At 41.0% G+C, this 24,643-nt stretch overlaps 1 protein-coding gene across 1 annotated transcript in view; it reads left to right on the top strand.

The window, feature by feature from the left end:
• GRIN2B (glutamate ionotropic receptor NMDA type subunit 2B) overlaps positions 1 to 24,643 on the top strand; it is a 421,963-nt gene that overhangs the window by 232,872 nt on the left and 164,448 nt on the right. The window lies entirely within an intron of this gene.

The following is a 24,643-nucleotide window of genomic DNA, read 5'->3' as shown; positions in this document are numbered from 1 at the left end:
AGCCAACTAATTGGAGATAATCATTATAGAAATGATTAGTGAACATCTTTCTAGATATATCTCTGTGCATGTGCATTTATGTGGATATAAATCTACAGTTTTACATATATGGAAATATAAGAATATTTGCTGTTCAATAGCTTGATTTCTTTCACTCAACAGTGTTTTGGACATCCATTTGAAATTATTTTTAATTGTATCAAGATGTACAGAAATGTATTCAGAAAAACCATATGCATCCTCAGGTATTCACCATCTCGCTTAGCAAATAAAATATTAAAAGGTGTACTTGGGATGTGAAAAGAACATAGAGTGGAGGTTGAATGGGTAACTTCTGGAAGGGAGGTGGGCTGCAGTCTGTAGAGTAGAGCTTCAATTCAGGGTTGAAACTCAAACCAGGTTCACAGTAGTTATATTTGTGATCCAATTTTGATATTCTTCCACCTTCAACTCTCTAGACATTGCTCTTTCCATCATCCCTAGGTATTGCCCCTTGCTTGGTACAGATTATCTTGGTTTTCCTTCTATATCTCTGGTTTCCTTCTATTCCAGTTCCATCTGGGGCTCCTTAGCACACTCTTGTTTTATGCATCTCTTAAAAATGGGCACTTCTTGGGGTTCTTTCCTAGACCCTCTTCCTTTCTCATCCATTCCCAAGGATACAATTAATGTCTGTCTATTTTCCAAAGTGACATCTCTGACTGGAACTCCCTTGAGCCCTAAATTTGTATCCTTAGCTGTGGCCAGATATGTTTCTTTGGGTTCCATGGGCACTTTGAACTCACAGTGTTCAAAGCTGAACTTCTGTCTCTTCTCCCACTAGTCTCCCACCCTCTCCTAGCCAAATCTTCACTGTCTGTAAATTATATATCCTATTACAAAGTTACTTAAAATAAAAATTTCCAAGATATCCTTGGTTCCATATCCCTGGCACCTCATGGTCAATCACACTGTTTGCCCTGGATTTTAGTCCCCCCCACCCATACGTCTGGTAAACTCTTCTTGTTTTCATCTCCCCTACAACATCCCAGGCTATTTTTTCTTACGTGAATTACTGCAGGGCTTCTTACATGATCTTTCTCCTCGCAGTTCTACTGCTTTTCAATCTACATTGCAGCCAGGGTGATCAAAACTAAAAATGTCATTTCATCATTCTCTTGCATAATACCTTTCAGGGGCTTTTCATTGCCCTATAATGAGGTCCAGTCTCCTTTTGGTTTATAAAGTCTTCAGCCTCATGGGCCCTGCCTATCCTTCCAAAATTCTCTTATGCTGTTCTCTGCCTTGCACACTACCTTCCTGCAACACTGAACTTAGTTTAGTTCTTTGAGAACACCGTGCTCTCTCTTGCTTCCAGCTCTTCCTCTCTCTGCCTTAAACTTACTCTCTAGTGTGCCCCTTCCCACCAAACACATGTGCTGATGTGCCTTTACCTGCCTCATGCTCTTCATTCCCCAGATCCTTCAGGCTTCAGTCTGGGCATCACTTCTGCTGGGAAGTCTTTCCTGAGGCTTGGACTAACATCACTGCATTATATGCCTTCACTGCATCTTGTACTTTTCCGATAAAGCCACTCTTCAAACTGTGGCAATTGCATGCTGTGTTATCTCCCTTCCCTGTGAGCTCTGTGAGAGTAGTGCCCTTCCCATTGCACTCACTTCTCTGACCCCATTTCCCACACATTGCATGGCACAGAGAAGTGAATGGTGCCCTCCAAGACTCAGGGCACACCTGCGCTGCAGGAGCCTTCCTGTTCTGCTGTCTTTACAAGATAATAAAGATTCTGTTGAAAAATGTACTGTTGATTCAGTTCTGTAGATTCGGTTTTCCTCCCACTGATTTTAGTATTAAATTCAAATCTGATTCAGATTATTTTCCCAAATGTTTGCTAATTAAAACCAAAGCTAAGAATTAAGGACTACTGAGGCTAAAACATCTGCCCAACAACACAAAGAAATCAAGTGAATGTTACCTTAAAGTTCATAAATATGGTCCAGGAATGCCTGCTTTTAACTTAAAACTTCCGCTGGGTCACTTTGGGAGGCCGAGGCGGGTGGATCACGAGGTCAAGAGATCGAGACCATCCTGGTCAACAAGGTGAAACCCCGTCTCTACTAAAAATACAAAAATTAGCTGGGCATGGTGGCGCGTGCCTGTAGTCCCAGATACTCAGGAGGCTGAGGCAGGAGAATTGCTTGAACCCAGGAGGCGGAGGTTGCGGTGAGCCGAGATTGCGCCATTGCACTCCAGCCTGGGTAACAAGAGCGAAACTCCGTCTCAAAAAAAAAAAAAAAAAAAACTTCCGCTGGGTAAACACCGATCTGCAGATGTTATTATTTCCTGCTTAGCTTATGTTACATTACAATGTAAATGTCATCTCTGAAGCCTGGTCTCTAACCACATATCTCTGAGATCACAATTGGTTTTAACCTTTGTTGTCATCTCTCTGAGGCCTGAGATGCTCCCGTGTGGCCACCCAGGAAGGTGGCCCTACTCAGTCCAAGAGCTTATTGTCAAGACGGACACAGAGGCCCACATCCGTCTTCTCCAATGTAGCAGTCCTGCAGGGAACAAGGATTACACGGTCTAGATTATTCATCAATTCCTCAGGCACCAGTGTAGAGCAGAGAGATTGAGAGAGAGAAAGGGAGTCCAGCTTCACTTGATTTCCCAAATGTACTGCTTAAGAAGTGTCTTCAAATTTACCTACCTACTTCTCCACTAAGGCATTTCATCTGCAAACTGCCCCAGTTCCCTGCCTTTTTTTGGGTTCTGCATCTACCTGCCTGCTGGACATCTCCCTTATCCATATACCTGCATCCTTCCCCTGTCTCTGTTGTCCTTCTTTTCCTTCCTCTCCATCCAAATACAACTTCTTCTAGTTCTTGACTCTAATCCTTGCCTGTTTTGAGAATATTTTAATATAGTTTCCTATCAGGACCCAGAAAGGATTGGGGTTGACTAACACGATTTATAGAGTTAGCCCCAAATCTGCAGTTTTATCACCAGGCACAGCACACTCAAAAGCAGCAGTGGAATTCAATTAGGCACATTCAGTTCAAGCTCCTCCTACTGACCCTGGTCTGAAATCAGACTCTCCACCCGCTTCAGAGCTGTGGTCTCACTAGGGTCACTCTTTTAAATAACAAACCAAGCAGCCACACCATTTAGCCACAGCAGGAAATCTTTGCAAATAAAATTGCTGCAAATGGCTGGTTGTTTCATAAGGATGACTTTTCCTTTGGCCTGCTGCTTTCCTCTCAGCAGCTGCAGTAAGGAGGAAGGCTCTCTGGGAGATTTCTGGGAGTGGCCCAGCCCCAGGATGACACTAGGGATGTAGAGTTAGGAAAGTGGCTTCTCCTCTCACTTTCTGAAAAGGCAGTACCATTCATAGCCCCTTTCCTCCCTAGAAGCATTGTAGGGGGAGGTACAGCTCTTGTTCACACCTCTCCAGATTGTGGCTTTCTTTCTATGTGGGGGAAGTTCTTAAGTCTAGACTTCGGGGATGGAGAGAAGAGGTTATATGATATACCTCAATCCCAAAGAGAGACACGTATTTAAAGTAATTCACTTGTCAGTTACCAAAGGAAGAATATATTTTTATGGCATAAAATCATTCTCAGAGAGGATCCTTAAATATACTATTTCAATTCACTATCAAATGAACATTATTTATCAGGTGTTAATCCAAATTCCTCACTGATAATTTCTTAACTTCTTGAAGCTTGGCCCTCTATAGACTTAGTGATTATTTCCAGGTAGCCTCTGGGTTGCCTGGAGGAGGAATTTTTCCAGGGTTGCAAGAAAAATACCTAAGCCCAGTTAAATTTGAATTTCAGATAAATAGTGAGTAATTTTGTTAGTATAAGTCAATCCTAAATATCACATGGGACATACTTATATCAAATGAATATTTGTTATTTACCTGAAACTCAGATTTCATAGGGCTCTTGTATTTTTATTTGCTAAATCTGGCAACCCTACTTTGTACACTTATAAAAATTAATTTTCTGTTGGAACTTCATAGCATTCATTTGTGCCTTGTTAATAAATATAGTACGATGCCCTATACTATGGCCCAAGACATGCTAAGCAAGTTTTCTTCCAACTGAGAACTTTAGTTGATTGAAAGACCTGGAGAATTTCTTATGCCATATATTCTCTAAGGGAAGACTTTTCCTGGTTCTTGAGAAAAATCTGAAAACCTTTTGGTACCAGATGATGTGAAAATGTTTGGAAAATGATTAGATCAGTTGTCCAAACCCATCTTTATCCCCCTGAGCTGGGAAGAAACTGTGAGTTTTTAGCAGGCACCTGTCTACATTTTTCATTTATCTTTTCTCCAAGGAGAAGTTAGTGGTTATTTTCCTTCTCCATGTGCTCTGTAATGCTCTGATGGTCTGTTTCTGTCACTCACGTGATGATACACCTGCCACATACCTCTGTGGTCTCTTTCTGTCCTGAGAACCCACTGCTTCTCTTCATACAGAGCTACTTTTGGAACTTGTAGAAAGAACGGATGCTATTTGAGATAGATGGATCTTAATATAGCAAACCTCTTATGAATCTTGCCTAATTACTTTTCCCCAGTGTCTTTAGTTTTTCTACTCGACATTTGTTTCCTCCTCCCCCAAATTCTTCTTTCCCAGTGAAAGTTGCCATCTCAAAAGGCTGGGTCCTCCCGGCCCAGCCTTTGAGGGATGGGGAAGAGTGACTTTGAATAACCGATGTGAAAAAAAGTACTTTGTTAGATTCTTAATGAAGGAGCTGTGATAAGCTCAATCTTCCTACAACCTTGAGGCAAATTCCCCATCTTTGGCACCAGTGTATGAGCCAGATTGTTCCCATGGGATCTCCATTTGCCTCTTGGCCTGGAAAGTGATGAAAGGTTAAAAAATAAATGAGGAATTGAGTCAATTAGGTTTTAGACATTATGGCAAGAGCTGCTTGGTCATTACCCATCTCTTATTTGTTATTAAGTGTTCGTTGAGTGCCAAGCACAGGCAGATTTATGGTAAGGCAAACATGTGTTGTAGGTTCACTTCACTTAATCTATTTTACATGTGAACCAACAAAAAGGTTACATGAATGCATAATAATAAGTAGTATAACTGGCACAGTGGCCTTTCGTCTTATTACAGAAGTGCACCAGAGTCTAAGGAAAGACACATTTTTATGTATATGCATAAAAATGCAAATTTTAATGCAAAATATTTAGTAAAATGACACACACCTGTATATAGAGGGAGGGAATGACTTTATCTGCTCAGCAGCATAAAAAGATGTATAAGTTAGGAAAAATAATTGAAGACCCTAATAACTATCCTGAAAGACATTCAATGCTTATAGTAGTTCAGGCATAGCAAAGCATGTGTTAGCTGTGTATAGAACAGTCGTTGAATGTGAGGACAATTCAAACTCTACTGTTTTCCTCTAGTCTTTCACATTCCTCATATCAGACATAGAGATGGTCATTTCAGAAAGTGATTGTTGTTTCTTCTCCCTAAATCCCATACAGGATTCTTTCCTTAATCCCTATTTAATTCTGTGGCTGACTTTTAAGATTTAAAACTCACCCATAATATAGGTGGTAGTATTTTCTTCTTTCTTATCTTTGTTTTTCTTCCTTTTCCTCTTTCTCCTTGCTTTTATTTTTCTCTTTGCCTTTCTCCTTTTATTTCTATAAAGTCCAAAATGGATTCCTATCAAGTCCAAAATGGATTCCTATCATCCATTTTGCATTGCTATAAAGGAATACCAGAGGCTAGGTAATTTATAGAGAACTGTATTTAGCTCACAATTTTGCAGGCTGTACAAGAGACATAGTGCCAGCATCTGCTTCTAGTCAGGGCCTCAGGAAACTTCCACTCATGGTGGAAAGTGAGGTGGGGTAGTGGTAGGCATGTCACATAATGAGAGAGAAAGCAAGAGAGCAAGGGGAGGAGATGCCAGGCTCTTCAAGCAACCTGCTCTCACGTGAATTAGCAGAGTGAGAACTCACTCGTGACCATGGGCGGGCATCAAGCCATTCATGAGGATCCACTTCTATGACACAAACACCTCCCACTGGCTCCAACTCCAGCACTGGGGTCACATTTCAACATGGGATCTGGGGGTGGGGGTACAAACATCCAAACTATATCACTCCTTTAAAAAATTAGTATGGTTTAGAGGAGGGGGCAGGAGGTAGAGGGTGAGTAGGGAAAGAGTTACATTTCACCCAGGATAGTGAGTAGGGTGGAGAATGCATATCCATGCTGGGGAAGACAATACAGATGGAACATGGTCTATGTAAAGGAACAGGAAGGTCTTGAAGACAGAAGCAAACCAGAGAAGGGCAATGGCTCTCAGTGGAGAAAGCAGACAAGCCTCATTCTGAAAACAGATTCTGCCTCAGAAAGGACGTGGGTTGGTGACAATGGCATGGGTTAAGAAGTGGGTCATAGGTATATATTTAAATCAGCCCCAGTTGTCAGCCAGGCTGCGAAAGTTATGAAGTCCACCGTTAGTTGCCTTTTTGAGTACTTACTGCATCCCCAGCGCTGTGTGGTTACCTAATTTGATCCCTGTAAAAATCCTGATGCAAATGTCCTCGAGACACATTCCCTGATCACCCTGTTTAAAAGGGCAACTTGTATTCCCCACCCTCCCTAGCACTCTCTGTCCCTGTCTCTTGCCTTATTTTTTTGCCATAGCACTTACCTGATATACTGTATAAATTATATTTTAAAATATTTTGTTGTTTCCCTCCTCCCAGTAGAATTCAAGCTCAATGAGAGCAAGGTGTTTTTTTAACCTTTGTATTCCCAGTGCAGTAGGCACTTGATAAATATTTATTAGATTAAAAAAAGCAGGAATAAAAAGGCAGGAATCATTATTCTTATTTCATATATTTTTAAGGAACCCGACGCCCAGGGATTCCCAGCTCAGGCTATGTGATGCCAGAGTCTGGCCTGATCTGCCTTGGGGGTCCTGGATTTCAGCCCCTCACTGTGTAGCACATTAAGGCAGCTTTAAAGAAAGCTCAGCTTTCCTGAGCATCAGAACATTGGAGCTGGAAGAGTCTTTAGTGCTCATCTAATCCAACCCTTTCAATGCAGGTCTTCTTAGTGAATAGACACTAGGATGGAATTTACATATGTGAAAACACAGTCTCAGAGCAGTCACTTCTCTGTTGGAGGCCAGGCAGGCGCAGAAGCCAGGTATCCTGATGGCAGGAGCAGTGGCATGCTGCCTCTCCACTGCTTGGCCATGTCCTCAGAAGGGCAGGCCTGCAGCCAGGGCTTTGCCGTTAACCTTTGCCCTGACCTGGCAATGTCCCCAGGGCTCTTGCTCCCTTGGTTCTTACCTAGACAAGGATGCAAATTCATAGTTAATGGGAATCGAAGCTGGTATTATTTAGGAATTGAGTGGAAGTCATTTCTCCATCTGCTCTCTCTTTTTTTTTTTTTTTTTTTTTTTTTTTTTTTTTTTTTTTTTGAGACGGAGTTTCGCTCTTGATACCCAGGCTGGAGCGCAATGGCGCGATCTCGGCTCACCGCAATCTCCGCCTCCTGGGTTCAGGCAATTCTCCTGCCTCAGCCTCCTGAGTAGCTGGGATTACAGGCACGCGCCACCGTGCCCAGCTAATTTTTTGTATTAGTAGAGACGGGGTTTCACCATGTTGACCAGGATGGTCTCGATCTCTTGACCTCGTGATCCACCCGCCTCGGCCTCCCAAAGTGCTGGGATTACAGGCTTGAGCCACCGCGCCCGGCCCATCTGCTCTCTCTTCCCACCAGAGGATAAAGGCTGCCTGGGTGAGGATAAGGATGGGGAGGAGTTGCCAGAAAGCTGGAGTGCTGTCATTTCTGGTTACAGACATGGGCTGGAAGTCTGAGTGAGGGCTGGACCACAGCTGTGCAAGGTCAACTTAACTAACATGAGTTTCCCGAGAGCAGAGATGGTTGTGTGGCTTTTGCATCTACATGAGATCTCGCACAATTTAAATAGATAATGGTTTGAGTCTTTTTCTTTGTTTCTTCTCAAATGTTGCTGTCAGAGATGCTTAGGTGGTCATGTCCTGGAGAAAATTCTCCAGGATCTGATGTGGCCAATAGGATTTGGAAGAAGCAGGGCATTTAAGATGACTGCTGAGGGATCTGAACAGCACTGTAGATAGGACACGGGAAAAGCCAAGGAGGATATGCGGCAGGAGCTAGCAAGAGAACCTTCCCTCCGCTTTCAGAAATTTTTGGTGGTGCGTCCTCTTCCGGGAAGACACGGTGGGGTTAGCTCGCCCAGACTGGTACCAGTCTCCAAGCTGAGCTGGCTGGTCACACATAAAGGAACTGCTGCTGACAGATTAGAGCTCCCCGCTGCTGAAATCTGTTCCCTCTTGTCCAGCTTCCAGCAGCAGCAGCCGGCCGGGGGCTGCCCACTGCTTCCCTCAATGCTCAGGCCTTTTCTTTCCCTCATTCATTACTGCTCCACAACCCACCCTCTGTCTTTCTTTATTCTTCTCTGTCTCTTTCTCTATTGGGTGTTTTTTCATTGATCTTTTGCTGCCCCTCTCTTCTTTAGCCAGCTTTCATTTAAAGCTTTTAAAGCCTTTACCTTTCTGTGTTCATAAATGACAGTCTGTGGAATTCTTGCATGCACACACTCGTATTCATTTGTGCATATTACACATTCAGACAGCACCTAATTTATGTATGTATATTTGCATTTGTAAAGTGAATAGAGAATTAAGAAAACTAGATAAAACAATTTTATATGTTGCATTTTTCTAATTCTTTCTATTGCTGAGACTATTTAGATGATTACATGAGAAAGGTTGAATATGGGATAGAAATTGGGAGGAATTCTTAAAAGATGGCTTCCCTGGAATTAGCTCTGATGAATATCAAGAAAGCATTTTCTTCCAATCTGATTCCATTGTTAAAGTCTTGATGGCTGTAAGGATGGTCACTAAATATATCTAGCACATTTATTGTTTGGCAAAGGAGGGAAACTTAGTAGTCAAGTGGTTGTATATATTTTTGATGAGTCTATAAATGAATCTTCTTTTTCTAAAGTTAAGTTCTCCCCTAACAAGCAACAGAAATAGCCATGAAAGCCACCCTGTGACAATATCATGTTCATTGTAAGTGGTCCTTTTCACAATTTTCCAAAAGAGATTATAGATGGGGTCCAGATGGAGATAGGTGTCAAAATACATTTAGTGTCAGATAGAAAACCCAATGATCAAAAACTTCATTGTTCATCATTATGGCTAATAATGATAATAAAAGTGAGCATTTTCATATAGATAATCTTCATGCATATCTTCTCACTAAATCATATAACAAACACGTGAAGGCTTCTTTTATTCACTGCAAGGATTGGCTGTGGATATCAACAGAGAAACCTTACATATTGCTTCCTTTTTGTTTCCCAGAGGTATTTCCAGACACTCCCACCCACTTCCCGCCCCACCCCCACTTGAAAAAAATTCATTCAGGCACTTTTGTTTAGGCAAAAACCAGCACAATAGAGCATTATTATATTATAGTTCATTATTACACAGATTTTAATAATGTGTCAAATTTCCTCATTATTGACTATAGAGGAAAAGGTGTGTGTGTGTATACACACATGTATTAGCGGCTATGCCTCAAAATAGTGAACTCCACAGGCTACACGAGGTCATTGTCCTCACTTCTGTCACATGTGCTCACATGTTCACATGCAGACTTGGCTCTTTTACCTAAAGGACAGGAGGTCACATATTCAACAACCTGATATATCTAGAACATAACCGGCAGTCATGAAGAAAGCAGAAAAGGGCTCTGAGCGAAAATCCCTGACACAAAACTCTTGCCCTAAAATGACTGCTGTTCCTTGTCATACAGAGTATCATTCAGAGCACATTTACTCTCATTTTACACATACTTCTAAGAAGCTTGTGGGGCAGTTGGGTTATCTATGGTGTGGAGTCCCAGTAACCCAGTTTAAATGAGATACATGAGCACAGTTAGGTGGTCTGTCCAGAGCTGGGATGACAGCTGCATGTCATCAGGACCCAGATGCCTGCCAGCTTTCCACTCTTTCATCCATTGGATATGTCCTTCATCCCCAGACCTCGTATGGCTGCTGGAACACCAGTTTCAAGCAGCAGATTGAAGTTAGAAATGAAGAAAGGTAATGGCTGTCCCTGTTTAAGAAATTCCTCTAAGTCCCACACTTTGCTTATAGCCTGTTAGTTGGAAATCAGTCAGTGGCCACAGCTAGCAACAAGGAAAATGGGGAAATTTAGCTTAGTTTAGTTTTAACCTGGGCAGTAATGTGCCCAGTTAAAAATCAAAGTTCTAGGCTGGGCGCAGTGGCTCACACCTGTAATTCCAGAACTTTGGGAGGCCGAGGCAGATGGATTACCTGAGGTCAGGGGTTTGAGACCAGCATGGCCAACACGGTGAAACTCCATCTCTACTAAAAATACAAAAATTAGCCGGGTGTGGTAGTGCACACCTGTAATCCCAGCTTCTCGGGAGACTGAGGCAGGATAATCACTTGAACCTTAGAAGTTGGAGGTTGCAGTGAGCCGAGATCGTGCCACTGTACTACAGCCTGGGCAACAGAGTGAGACTCTGTCTCAATCAATCAATAAAAATAAAAGTTCTGTTAACAAGAGAAGGCCAAGGCCATGTTAGATAACTTTGAGATATTTGCTTATATGATTTCCTAGCTAACAACAGCTTAGGTTTAACAGACATGATGCTAGGGATCAGATAGTCAAGCCAACCGAATTAATAAATAGCAAACAAAATGGAAAAGGGTGGAAGATACTAGAAAAACTCAGCAGAAAAGCAGAGTTGTCTAACACCATTTGGGGAGAACTGTCATCTATACCCTGGAAAGCATATACCCTGCATTAAAGATCCCTGTATAACAAAATAGCATCGTCATTTTAGTCATCAGTAAGAGCTTAAATTATATTGATTTAAGATATAAAAAGTCAGAGAACTCTGTAATACCTTTCTGAAATTTTCCATTAAATGCTTCCTATAATCAAGAAAAAGCCTGAACTTAATAATACTAAGCTTCAGCAATTTAGAGAATTTATTTTTAAAAAAGATTATTGAGTTAATACTATGTGCCAAGGGCTTTATATAGCATAATTTAAACAAAATTATTGTACAGGGATATGATTACCTCCAATTTTTAGATAAAGAAACTGAGATTGCCTGGGTGAGGGGGTTCACACCTGTAATTTCAGCACGTTGGGAGGCTGAGGCAGGTAGATCACTTGAGACTAGCCTGGGTAACATAGCAAAATCCTGTCTTTACAAAATACAGAAAAATTAAATTAGCCAGGCATCGTGGCATGCACCTATAGTCCCAGCAACACAGGAGGCTTAGGTGAGAATCGCTTGGGCCCAGGAAGATAGAGGCTGCAGTGAGCCATGATCATGCCACTGCACTCCAGCCTGGGTGACAGAGGGACACCTTGTCTCAAAATAAATAAATAAATAAATAATTAATTAACAACAACGACAACAAATACCCTCAAACCCCTTGAGATCCAGAAAGAGTAAGTCTTTTGCTTACTTTGGGTTTCAAACCCAAATTTTTATGGATTCCAGGTGCACTTTGCCCTTTGTTTTCCATCTTTCTATGTCCTTTGCTGAAGAGGTTGAGTCAATTTGGCATGACTCACATGTATATAAACATATCATTAACCTGTGGGACAGAGTGATTTGGTAATAAAGAGTTACGTTTCTTGGATTCTCTGCTGACTTCTTACCCTGAAGACTAGACCATGATAAATCCAGGAGCAGCCTGGGAGCTGCATTCAGGACACACATGGTAAAGACGTCCCACACTGAACCTGCTTATCTCACTCTCCATCCTGAAGTGTGTCCATCTCTACTTGCTGGTCTTGCCCTGGTATCTTGCTGATACCTCCCTTTTCCTAATGGAAGGGAGGATTATTTTTTCTTATCCTATTCCAAAATCTTTTAACCCATAGATTGAAAAACAACAACTTGTAGTCTTTGCATTACTGAAAAATCCCTGAAACTGAAGCAGGTGCAGACTTTCTGGTCTGCAACCTGCCAAGATTCAGGGAGGTTACAGATACATTGAAAATACCATCAGGGACACGTAATAGAACAAAACAAGACCTTAATCTCTGCCATGATTTACAAATGTCCTCCTGGACCACTATTCATTTTTGACAAGTCAGTTTGGATTTGTTTAAGCCTTCTTGTACTCAGCTGGAGATTGGAGAAAAGTTAAAAAAAAAAAAGAAAATAAAAAAAAGAAGATGCTATTGGAAATGAAAGAAATGGGACATGTGGGGCCCACTTTTCTGCACTTCACAAAATTACATTCTCTCTTAGTTCACCGAGTGACACATCCAGTAGGAATTTGGACTCCCTATTCTGTACTGAATGCTGTGCCGGATGCCGGGGATACAGACAATACATAGCATTCATCTGCTTGTCCTCATGAGGACTGGAGTGTCCACAGATTATTTTAGTTTGCTGTTTAGACTTATTTTTCTTGAAATACAAAGTGAATTGCCTAAGAGGCTAGCAGAATGAGATTCAGGGACAAAGAATTTCAGAATATGTTAGTGAAAACGATCACAAATTTCCTGGTACCTCCAACCCAAGGCCGTGGAGGATCCTTTGTGATAGAGAGGCCAAGAGAGTGGAGCTCAGGAGAAAGGAACCGTTCCATTATAGTTGATTCTAGTTTAATTCTCTGATCTCATTATTGGCCACCTGCAAACTCAAAACTTCATGAAAGAATATTCTTTGGAAATAGACCAGAGTCCCCTCCCCCACGTGCATACACTTGCACTTTGTGGGCTCACTCACCAAATTTAAAAACAGGAACCATGGGGTCACTATGAATCCCGGTGCTACTCAGCCTTCCTTTTCCCCTTGATGTGATTCCACTTCATATCATGGTTTAGTGAGAATCTGGCTCCGAGCGGCCTCTAGTGGCTCAATCCTTAGGGAAGCACTTCCCTCCCAGAACATTCAGTCCAGTTCCAAAATTAACCACCTTAGCCAAGTTGAACACTTGTGTGTTCAGAACCATTCTCCATGCAATCAGCTTTTTTTTTTTTTTTCCCAGAATCTGTCTTTCTCACCAGCCATGAATATTACACTGGTGGGTACCTGAGTGTTCAGAACTGTGGGGAACAGCCCAGGTGTTCACCATCTCGCTGGCCAGGAGAGACCTACATCCCAAACATTTGGAGAACAGTAGAGAGCAGTGGCAGGGAAGCTGGGTGGTAGAGGCAGTGATGGTGAATAAAGTAATCCCAATAAAATAGGTTCTTTTTTTTTTTTTTTTTTTTTTTTCCCGAGACGGAGTTTCGCTCGTTACCCAGGCTGGAATGCAATGGCGCGATCTCGGCTCACCGCAACCTCCGCCTCCTGGGTTCAGGCAATTCTCCTGCCTCAGCCTCCTGAGTAGCTGGGATTACAGGCATGTGCCACCACACCTGGCTATTTTTGTATATTTAGTAGAGATAGGGTTTCTCCATGTTGGTTAGGTTGCTCTCGAACTCCTGACCTCAGGTGATCCACCTGCCTCAGCCTCCCAAAGTATTGGGATTACAGACATGAGCCACCACACCCAGCCACGTGTTTTCTTTTTCAGATACAAGAGTCTTCTAAAATGTATCACCTGATGCTGATTCAACAGCCTCGGGTATATACTGACTTGCTGACTTCCTCCCACGCTGTCTTCACCTGTTTTCAGTTCTCTGTGTTTTGAGTTCCTTGTGTCAGTGCTTCTCAGTCATGGCTGCATGTTGAAATTTCCTGAGAAGTTTAAGAAACTGTATACAGATCCCAAGGCCCCACCCAGCACACATTCTGATCTAGCTGGACTGGAATAGGGTCCAGTGAATAGACGTGTATTAAAAGCATCCAGGTTGATTCTTAAGGGCAGCCAGGGGTTGTGAATCACTGTTCTCCACTCTGCTGTCATTCCTTTTTTGACCCCAGTTATCAGAATAGGGTAAAATGCAATGATAGCATTCACACACATTTGAACTTGGTGCTCATGAAAGAATTCCTTCCTTTGATTCTCTCCTGACTAGTCTGAAAATTGTGATTTCTATTGGTGCTCTGAACTTCAAAATTTGGAAAGGGTACAGGATGTGAACATTTCATCATGGTGATCCTCTTGCAGGTGGTCATGATTTCCTAATTTGGTTTCTGTTCCTGTTGCTGGTGCTTCATGAGTCTATTTTATGCAGAGGGATGAGTTTTCATCAGTAAAGCTGGCAACATGAGCAGCAAAACAAATCTGACTTTAAACAGCATTTCAGTTCCTCTCTACATAGATCATAAACCCAAAAGAAACAACTTTAAAGTTTCAAATTTGATGTGTCTGCTGGCCTTGATGAGAAATTGATGCTTTGCTAAATTTTGGAATACACAAGTGGTTTTAAAAATGAAAGTTATTAGCACTAGAAAGTGATGTTCTTTGTATTACTATACTGTTGTTATATTTAATGAAATGGCTTTCTAAAGTACTGCAGATAAAAGGAAAAGCCGTGTTTAGAATAAGACACAGGGTAAGCGCCAAGAAAAGAAAAGAAATGGTGGACTGTCTTTATCTTACAGTGTTTCTCCTGGAGGCTGGGAGAGTCCTCCTTCAGGGAGACCAGTTGAGATGGGCTTGATGATGTTCTGGAAAGGGTTTGTAGGTGGATTCATAATGTGTGGCATTTTTGTGGTTCTGACTGAGCCCAGTCTTGGCAACATCTGCTGTGGACAAGCAAGGCCAAGGCATAGCTTTGAAATTGTATTAAGAAAGAGCATACATTTTCAGAATTATGGATAGGGTAATGTCATCCATCTGATTAAACACTTGAAAACTTCATGTTTGTCCAAAGGAATAAGAAGAAAAGGAGAAAGAAATGCTTATTACTATTGTTAACGCTCTTTATGATTTGTGAGAAAAGAACCATGGCAGAACCTCCAGGTCCACTTACCAAGTAGGAGACTCTTAGGTAATTTTTGTCATTGGCTTCAGTCCCTCTCTTCCACTCATCCAGGCATCTCTCTAGCATTTATCACAAAAGTGCCTGGATGAACAGACACCGTTTTGCATCATGTCCTTAAGGCCATTGGATTTGAGTTTTGTGGAATGAACAGGAAGAAATGAATCTAGAATGTGTGTTTTCCAAACTTTAGATTTCATATTTAAGCTATTATATGAACTTTCTAGAGGCTCTTCCCCTTAAGTGTAATATGAGGGAAGAACTAATCACTATTAAGTAGCATTTATTAATTGCTACACAATGCATGTTTCTCTTTTGACAAGGAATTTATTATATTGCATGTTCTAATATTGACCTGGCTTCTCCAAGTTTGATTGCAAATATCTTACGTAGGCAGCTAAATTCTTATTTTCCATATGACCAATGACTGATACTGTAAGTGGGATTATGTGTTTAGCTTTTTTTTTTTTTAAGTAAATAGAGATTTTTATGGATTTCATATTCGGGACACACAAAGCAATATTGAGTTGTGCATTTGAAGTTAAGGATGGATGAAATGAGATGTAGCTACTACATTTCATCTTCAAACAATTTCAGACCTGTGAATTTTAGTGGGCAAAAGTCTGTATCTATAATTAATGTTCCTTGCACTTGACAGGGGTTTCCTTTTTTGATTTTCATTGTTTCCATCTTGCCTGAAGTGATGTCACCCACATTTCATCCTGGCTATTTGGTGTTGTCTTGAGAACCAGAGTGCCTCACTGTGCTGGCTGCCATACTTAAAGGGTGACCTAGAAATGCCATATGCTATGCTGGAGGAGCAGAGAAGCTGAGGGTACCTCCAGGAGTTGAGTGGTTACCTGTGTTTTTTTCTCCCTTTTCTACAGGAGATGATAGTTCATGTTTCTCAGTGTTAGGGAAACTGAGAAATGTTTCTTTTTCTATTTCTTTTGCAAAAGTAAAAGTGAGAAGTGGGAAAAGAAAGGAAGCTCAGCATTCAATTCAGCCTTGGAAATCTTTTGGGTCCCATGTAAAGGACACACGTGCTATGTCATCAGCCCTGGCAGTGACACGTGCTTCAGATTGAGGTTATTTCCCCTCCCCCCCAAAAACAAAACAAAACAAAACAAAAATCCTCTGTCTTCTATTCCTTCCAAACCCTGGGGAAAGGATCCGGCATCTCCACACTTGGTTGTACCAGCTGTTGAATCAGTCATTCTGGTTATTAGTAAGGAGCAGGGAAATATGTCTATAAGAAATTGTCAGGAGACATAAAGGAACAGGACATATCTGATGAGAAGGAGGCATTTCAAAAATAAAAAAGATTAGGGCATGATCCTGTACTGCCCAGGTGCTACATTCCTGGAGCAGAGCCCTGCTGGTCCAGCCTGCATTGCATTGGCCCATTCTGATACTATTAAGATTCTGCTGAAAAAGCAGCAGCCTCATGGCAGGAGAGCAGCCTGACTTAACATAGCAGCATTATGCCGTAAGAAAATGAAAATCCTGCTTTTGTGAATTTAATTCTGGGAAAAGGAGGTCGACTCCTTGTAGGAGTGTATGCTCACAGTTTCTCAAACGTAGTATGCTTTACTTCACAAAGGAATTAGACCCAAGGCTGGACAAGATATCGATTTCAAAGGGATGACAAAGACCCTAACGCATCTTCCAAGAAGCTGATGTCTAGTCATTGCATTGGATGATAAAAAACCCATCACCTTGGTGTCTGCACTTCTTTAGATGGAGACATTATCATTGAAGACTTAAGGGCGGCTGCAGTAGTCTTTCTCAAATCAAGTTGGGTATGAGAAAGAAGTTGTAACCATGTTTTATTGGATGAAATAAGATTTCCGTGTGCTGCAAATAATAAAGAATTGGATATCTAGAGCAGAAACCTAATTTTCCCACAAATCTCTGATGGCTTATTTTATCCACTGGATGTGGTCCACATTTCTTCACAAGCCATAAGAGACCTTTGAGTATCTGGGCCTAACCTTCATAATTGGGCTTATCTTATTTAACCACCCTATCTTCCAACTCCCCCTCTTATGCCAGCATACACTGCTTGTGATCTCACAACATCAAATAACGTGAGTGGCCATTCTCTGAATATAGTAGCAGTCTTTTACCCCTCCATGCATTTGCATAGGCTGTTCCTTGTGATGCTCCTCTCTTTCGATTTCCCTGGAAGGACATGGGTGTCCTTTAAGATCTGACTCGAGTGTTGCCTCCTCTCTGAAGCCTTCTCTAACAATTCCAGGCAGAATTAGTCATTCCTCTTTTTGTGCTCCCATAGCCCTTTGTTCATACCTCTGGCATAGCACATAGATGTGCAAACAATTCACATTAAAAGTTCATTACAGTATCTACCCTAGGATTCATGGCACAGTAGACATAAACTTTTTTTTTTTGAGACAAAGTTTTGCTCTTGTTGCCTAGGCTGGAGTGCAATGGTGTGATCTCGGCTCACTGCAATCCCCGCCTCCCAGGTTCAAGCCGTTCTCCTGCCTCTGCCTCCCGAGTATCTGGGATTACAGGCACGGGCCACCACACCTGACTTGTTTCTTCTTTTAGTAGAGACAGGCTTTCTCCATGTTGGTCAGGCTGGTCTCAATATTCCGACCTCAGGTGATCCACCAGCCTTGGCCTCCCAAAATGTTGGGATTACAGGCGTGAGCCACCACGTCAGCCGACACAAACATTTTTTATTGAATGAACAGAACACGTGAATGAATCCATAAAGAAATAAAAGATGGGGTTTGTGCATGTGGAGTAAAAAACCTGATAATTATTTTTAAAGATTAAATATGGCATCCTTCATGTGTGAAGATGACTCTTTGGATTCATTGGCAGAAGCATGTAGGCTCTGAACTAGTTTTCAGCATTTGCTTTGTGTGCATAAAGTGTTCCTATGGTCTCAGGCTTTATAATCATAACGTACTTGGAAGGGATTCCTCACTGCTCTTTATTCCTTTTATGTCTGCATCAGTCAGATGTCCATCACCCTGCACAGTGCCCCCAAGTTAAGTCATCCTTTCTTACCACCTGCAGAGTCACTATCCTCATTAGCTTGTGCCTAGATTTCTATTACAAGCTGCTCTATTTCCCGTAGCTTGAATATCTCAAAATCATCTCATCTCCTTTGAACTTTATATTTTTCAAGTATCATTTGGGTCATTTTACTCATGTGGCTAAGTACCTATGGGGGCTTCATTTAGCAAATTGAAACTTAGAATGAAAATTATCCTCCCTAGATATCATCAACCTGGTCTCAAATTACTTTCTGAAAGGTTCTCTTTTCTAGGCACACCTTTCTCTTTCCCCTCCAGACCGTATGGTATAGTGCAAAGAAACAGGAGAGCATGGTTCTCTTCCCAGATTTGTTACTGATTTGGTGTGTTACCTTAGGCAGGCAAGTCATTTTACCTTTTCAGACTTTGATTGGTTTTCTCCTCTGTAAAATTATGTCTCAGGAGACATGCGTACTTGGAAAGAAAGAATTTAGAAGAGGTGAGCCCTATGTTCCTTCTGATTCTAAAGTTCTTGATTTTTTGATTACATGAGGGGTTGAACTTCTGTGTTCCTTTCTAACCCTATGATCAATGAAGAGGCTTGAAGAGATTTTAATCCAGAACACTGGCCTCGTTTATACCAAGCTACTGTAGAGCAGCCAACAATGTCTCGGAAGGTAAGTGAAGATTAAGAGCCTCTGTGCAAGCCTGCCTCTTGCATGGATATATACAACACCAGGAGCCATCCTCCTTTAGACTGGTTTTAGTTTTTCATTTAGCCAAGCTTTTGATTCACTTGATAAAGATAAATAAACAGGCCAGATTTGATTTTCTTTGATTGAAAAGATTTATTTTATATTCTCCTTGCCTTAGCGAACACTACCTACCCAGTTAGTCTAAGTGCCTAATTCTGGGCTGTTTACATCCTTGATTCTGCTTTCCTCTTCTCAGGCCTACTTGTTTGTAGAGCTTTTACGTTTTAGGAAGTATACGGCGTACACGATGATGAATAGGGTAAAGTTTCAAAGAAAAAAGAAACTTTAAACCATTTTGGGTGAACTTCTTTTATCTAATAGGTTCTACTAATGGAATTGTTCAGCATGCCCAAGGTTGAATTTTCTTGATACACTCCCATAAACCTTGTCCTCCGCCAGTTTTCTCCATCTCAGGGGAATGGCATGGTCATCCTTCCTGTTGCATGTACCAGAAATTCACAAGTTATTTTTGATTATTTTCTAGCCCTCACTCCTTTCCTTTGATCATAAATCCCAAGTCTGTTCACTTCTTTCCACGTTCTCTACAGTCTTGGCTAAACTTTTAATGTATATGTGTGTTCCTCTGACTAGACTGTTAGCTCCATGTTGGCGGGATGTGTCTGTTTCACTCACTATCGCATTTGAATGTTTGGCACTTGAATGGGCTCAGAGCAGGCGCAGTCATTATATCCTTGTCAAATGAGTGAATTAACTTAAGCTAATTGTGAAATTGAGCTTGATTTATCTATGGACTTGGTTTGCTCTGGGCTCTTGGATTATCTATTTTTGTTTCAGATTCTACTCTTAGATTCTTTATATTTTCAACAAGCTGTACAGTACCTACTCTGCGAAGAGTTGTATTCACTGTGAAGGCTAACACAATAGAAAGACACAGTCCAGTTCACTTAAGAAGCTGAGTTTAGTCGAAGAGTGAATACTGCAAACACAAAAATGTTAAGTGAAATGATATGATTACACGCCTCAAATTGGTATAGTACAATTCAAATGCTATAGAAGAGGGGTATTATCTATGTCGGCTGAAGTAACAGCCTTGACATGTCTTGGAGGGGTTGGAGTGGCACTTGACCTGGATTTCAAAGAATGTAGAATACAGAGGCCCGAGGCAAGGGGGCATTTCTTCAAATGGGAATAACAGCATAAACAAAAATTTGGACTTGACACTGAATGTTCATGTGAGGGTTATGTTGGAATCAACTTGACCTGAATGGATTTGTAAACAGGTCATGGGAGAAAAGTGTGGTGTTTACAAGCGGAGCAGAATGGTTCCTTTGAAAGGTAACAGGCTATGGTTGGAAAGGTACCATATTGGGAGTTGGCATGTAAGTATGTGATCTTAATTAAGTTATTTATTTTCTCCAGATCTGTTTTTTCATCCAAAAAAAACCAAATAGTGTGGTAATGAGCATGCAATAGTAAAGGGTTGCATTACATTAAGCTTTAGCTCTTATATGCTCTGATTCTGTAAATGAGTTCAACTAGATACCACTAGCGTATTTTTGTTTTAAATCCTTGCTCTATGAAACAGCCTAGTTTTTGAATCCCTACCCTGGGCTTAATGAGTGTTACTATTAACCAATAGGTCATGGAGAACCCTGAAGGCTACATTAGTGCCATTTAGCTTTACTCTGGAAAGTAGTCATAGGAAACACTTGATGAAATGGTTATGATAAAATGGTTATTTTAAGAAAATTAATCTCATTATCACTATATGAGAGAATGGGGCAAGAATAAATCAAGATAGGGAGACAAGTCAGGCTTTTTTCAAATTCCCAAAATGTGAGGTGATGAGGCAGAATTTTGGTGGCCATAGGGATTGCAAGATAATTTTGAAGGACATTTCTTTAGGATCCAGTAATATTCTCTGTAGAACTAATACAGAGGACAAAATAGTCAAAGCTGGCCTTTAGATTTTAAGATTGAAGGAATGACAGTAGATTAGTGGAAATTGAGAAGCTGGAGTGGGAACTTGCTTTTCGCAGAAGATGTATCAGATTCTGAACTGAGGGCTGGACACATTAGTGAGGTTGTCTTGTAGTGCCTACAGCTATGCAGTCTGGAGTGTGGAATTACAGATTTAAAATCTATCAGCATAGAGTGGGTACAACTGTCAGTGGCCCAGTTGAGAAAAGCTGAGTTCTCTCAGAAGAGCATGGAGAGAAAAGTGCGATATGAACTGAGCCCTGAATATCAGCTATAGTTTCAGGGCAGGAGGAGCCACCGTATTCAGTGAAGGTCACAGGCCTGGTGGAGAAGGGACCGAGATTGTGGTGGTCAGCTGTATGGGTACTCATGTTATTAAAGCTAAAAGAAGTAATCATTTTAAGAGAAGAAAGGGTTTCAGTAATATCAAATGTGATAGAGAGGGCAGGCATTAGTGGACCGTACTTGTCTTTTATTTCCTTTTTCGTACAGTTAACTACCATTAATCAGGGATTAATTATTCAGTTTTTAAATATTCTGCCCAGTTGCCTAATGTTTGATCATTTTATAAACAGCATAAGGAAGAAATTTAAGGGAAGGGAAAGATTCAAACCGTTTTTCTCCTATTACCAGGTGTGGGACAAATTTGGTGGGGAAGAAACTTAACACTCACTATTGCCTAAAATGAGATCTGGGGCCCTTGGCACACGATTAGGTGCCAGGGGGTCTCTCAGCATCCTGACCCATATACTTGGTAGCTGAGTGACCGAGGCCAGCTCTGGGCTTGCTTCTTCATCTGTAAAAACAGAGGCAACACTAAAGGCTTCATAAGGTTTTTCTGATCGTTAAATGAGAATGTAAACAAAGTGCTTAGCAGGGATCCTGGAACCAAGAGAGTATCAAAACACAGTCAGTTTTTTTGGTTATTAGTATCTAATCTTGTTTTATTGGGCTATACCTGCTCATATTGATAGTAATAACTGATATTATTAATTAATAATATTAATATCAAAACACAGTCAGTTTTTTGGTTATTAGTATCTAATCTTGTTTTATTGGGCTATACCTGCTCCTATTGATATTAATAACTGAAAATTAAATAAAAAATTCTATTTAGCAAGTGTAATCATTAAAAAATGTGTTTTCTTTTTCTCATTTTTTGAAGACAAACAGATTTATTCTATTATGATTTTATAAGACATACATTTATCAAATTTGAGCAATTTCTTGTTCCTGAATTTTCCCTGGCATGGGACTCTGGCATAGGGATGGCACCTTTATAAGGAACAGTGAGGAAGAGACCTGGGGATGCTTCATGATTGGAGGAAGGAATTATCTGAGTCTCTCAGTTTGAAGTGCTTTACTGTTACTGGAATGGGGAATCATCCTGAAATTAAAAAATAAAAAATAGGTGTATATTTCTCAGAGCAAAGATGCATGTGCTGACAATTTAGATTTTCACCCAGAGATGCTGGCATTTTGTTTCTGGGGGCGGTTCTTATGTTTCCAACAGTGTTCCCACTACATGCCATGTTCTCTCCTCCTCGCCCTTATCCTCCCACCCCCCTCCCCATATGGCTTCCTCTTTGTCTCGCCCACCCTACTCCTGATTTCTGTCTCTCTCTCTCTTCTTCTGTAGTTATTTCCTTTCGGCAGCAAAATGAATCCTTCACAGACAGAGTATGACTTTCCTTAATCCCATTCTCCATCTCTTTCAGCTATTTCTTTTCTGGAAGTTCTTGAATGAGCAAGATATCTGGGAGACAGTCGTTCCTACATATTCTATTGCACTTCTCCAGTGATTCTCTTTCCTCTGGTGATTCATTTGGCACCATTCTCTCCCTCCATCTTCCCCAAGCTTTCTCCCTAATGACTCTTCCTTCCGCCCTTCTCCAAGACTGTTTCTCTCTGAACAGGCTACTCCCAGCCCAAGACTTAACTGGCCTTGGAAATCTTCATCACACAAAAGCTAAGCTAGACAGAGAACTACATAAAAACAGGAGAGACAGAAGGAAGAAAGGACTCTGAAAATGAGTTTGGACATGACTAAAGATGACCCAAACAACTGGGTGCAGCTGAGGGAATGGCATTGTATTATTTGTGATAATGAGTTATGATAGATAGCGTGGTACAAAAGGACTCATCTACATAACCTCCTCCCCACCACTTCCATGCGGGTAATAAAGGTTAGGTTATTGGCATATTTTGCTTTCTTTGTTTAAAGCACAGGATAGCTAGTGCCAAATAAGAAAAATAAAACATCTCTCTTAGACTTTAACTCTGTCTCTGACTTCATTTCTTACTCAAATGGAGACACAATACCCTAAGTGTGAGTATCATTGTATTATGTTGTGTGATTTGTGTGAGAAGATACTTGTGTATGTAGGGAGTTTTACTGTTGGGTGCTGAGGGAGGGAGGTAGTTTCTTTTGAATAATTTAATAAAGAACAAAAAATAAGTGAATATTAGTTCTATGTAAAGAAAAGTCCAGAGCAAATTAATGGGTAAGAAAGTGATTATCAAACTGGTAGGTTATTTGGGCATTCTGACCAGAGTTAAACAACTTACAGGTGACAGTTGATAATACTGGAAACAGCAAATTATATTGTCTGTGCATCCATCCACCCACCAATTCTTCCACCCATCCATCTAATTTTTACTGAGCATTGGCTGTGTGCACAGCCGTTAGTAGACGCTGTGGGAGATCTATCAAGTTTACACCTGGTTCCTGCCATTAAGGAATCTTTGATATTAAAGCACAAGCAAAGAGGGTGTGAATTGTTGTCTTCTCTCTTTGGGCTTTTTCTCCATCCTTTCTCTCTTCCAGGCTTAAAAATCTTTTAAGCCTCAAACTATAGCTTTCTGTGTATCTCCTTAGGTATCAAATTTCCTACAAAATAAATTTCTTATTTTTTTAAATGTATATAAGGAAAATATTCTGATATATAGGGAGTTGTGGGCATCCTTTGGTGATTGGATGATGAAATATTAAAGAACTGCTAAACAGTGGTTCTCTGAAACTGGTTAAAAAAAATTCTAGCCTTCGATATTCCTTTTCATTCCCCCTAAAAATTTATTGGTTCCCACACTCCAAAGTTAGTCCTACCCAACACACAATCCTGGGAGGACTACTCAGTGCATTCTTCTCAGAGGAGGTCCTGAGTCATGGGCTGCTGAATGAAAACAAAGTGACTGCAATCCAAGGAGGTCATAAAATCATGCATGCATTCATTATCCAACCAACATTTCCTGAGTGCCAACCATGTTACTGGCTTTGTAAATACAGAGATAAAAGACAAGGGTTTCTGCCCTTAAGGGGCCCACAATCTCCAACAATGGAGGTGACTGGGAAAACAGCCAAAATACCAAATGTGATCAGTTTTACATAAGCTTTACTCACAATGCTACAGTAAGAGCTACAGTGAAAGGGTCAGTGAGGCATGCTACGGATGCCCAGGAGGAGGGGTGCCTGCAGAGGTAGGTTTCCATGACTCACAGTTTCTCCTTTATTGACAGATTTACATTTTACCCCACAGAGCTATTATCCAGAACTGTTAATAAGTAGGAACATGGTTTGCATTTCCTAGCTTTTTACTCACAGCCTTCCATATTCCCAGCAGTGATCACAGCATCAGGTTCTCCCACCTTGAGAAACAACGACCATCTGAGTCTGTATCCCTGTTACCATTTCACAAACTCTGTAGATATAATGGGCAAAACATTGTGCTTTTAACAGGACTAATCATCATCATTGTTATAATAACAGGATTTATATATTTCTTACAATTTGCAGGTCTCCTCAGCTATAACAACTAGATTTCCCAGAGAGTTAAAGGAACATGCTGTGGTGTCACAGCTAATAAGGGAAGAGCTAGCATTTGGATCACCCAGTGCTAAAGCCCCAGTGACCAGGTGCAAATCCTTACAATCTCAAGTGCTTTTTC

Source organism: Aotus nancymaae, unplaced genomic scaffold (assembly GCF_030222135.1).
Source record: "Aotus nancymaae isolate 86718 unplaced genomic scaffold, 86718_ANA_hifiasm-v0.15.2.pri h1tg000016l, whole genome shotgun sequence".
Taxonomy (NCBI): Eukaryota; Metazoa; Chordata; class Mammalia; order Primates; family Aotidae; genus Aotus; species Aotus nancymaae.
This window is presented reverse-complemented; position numbering and strand designations above follow the sequence as displayed.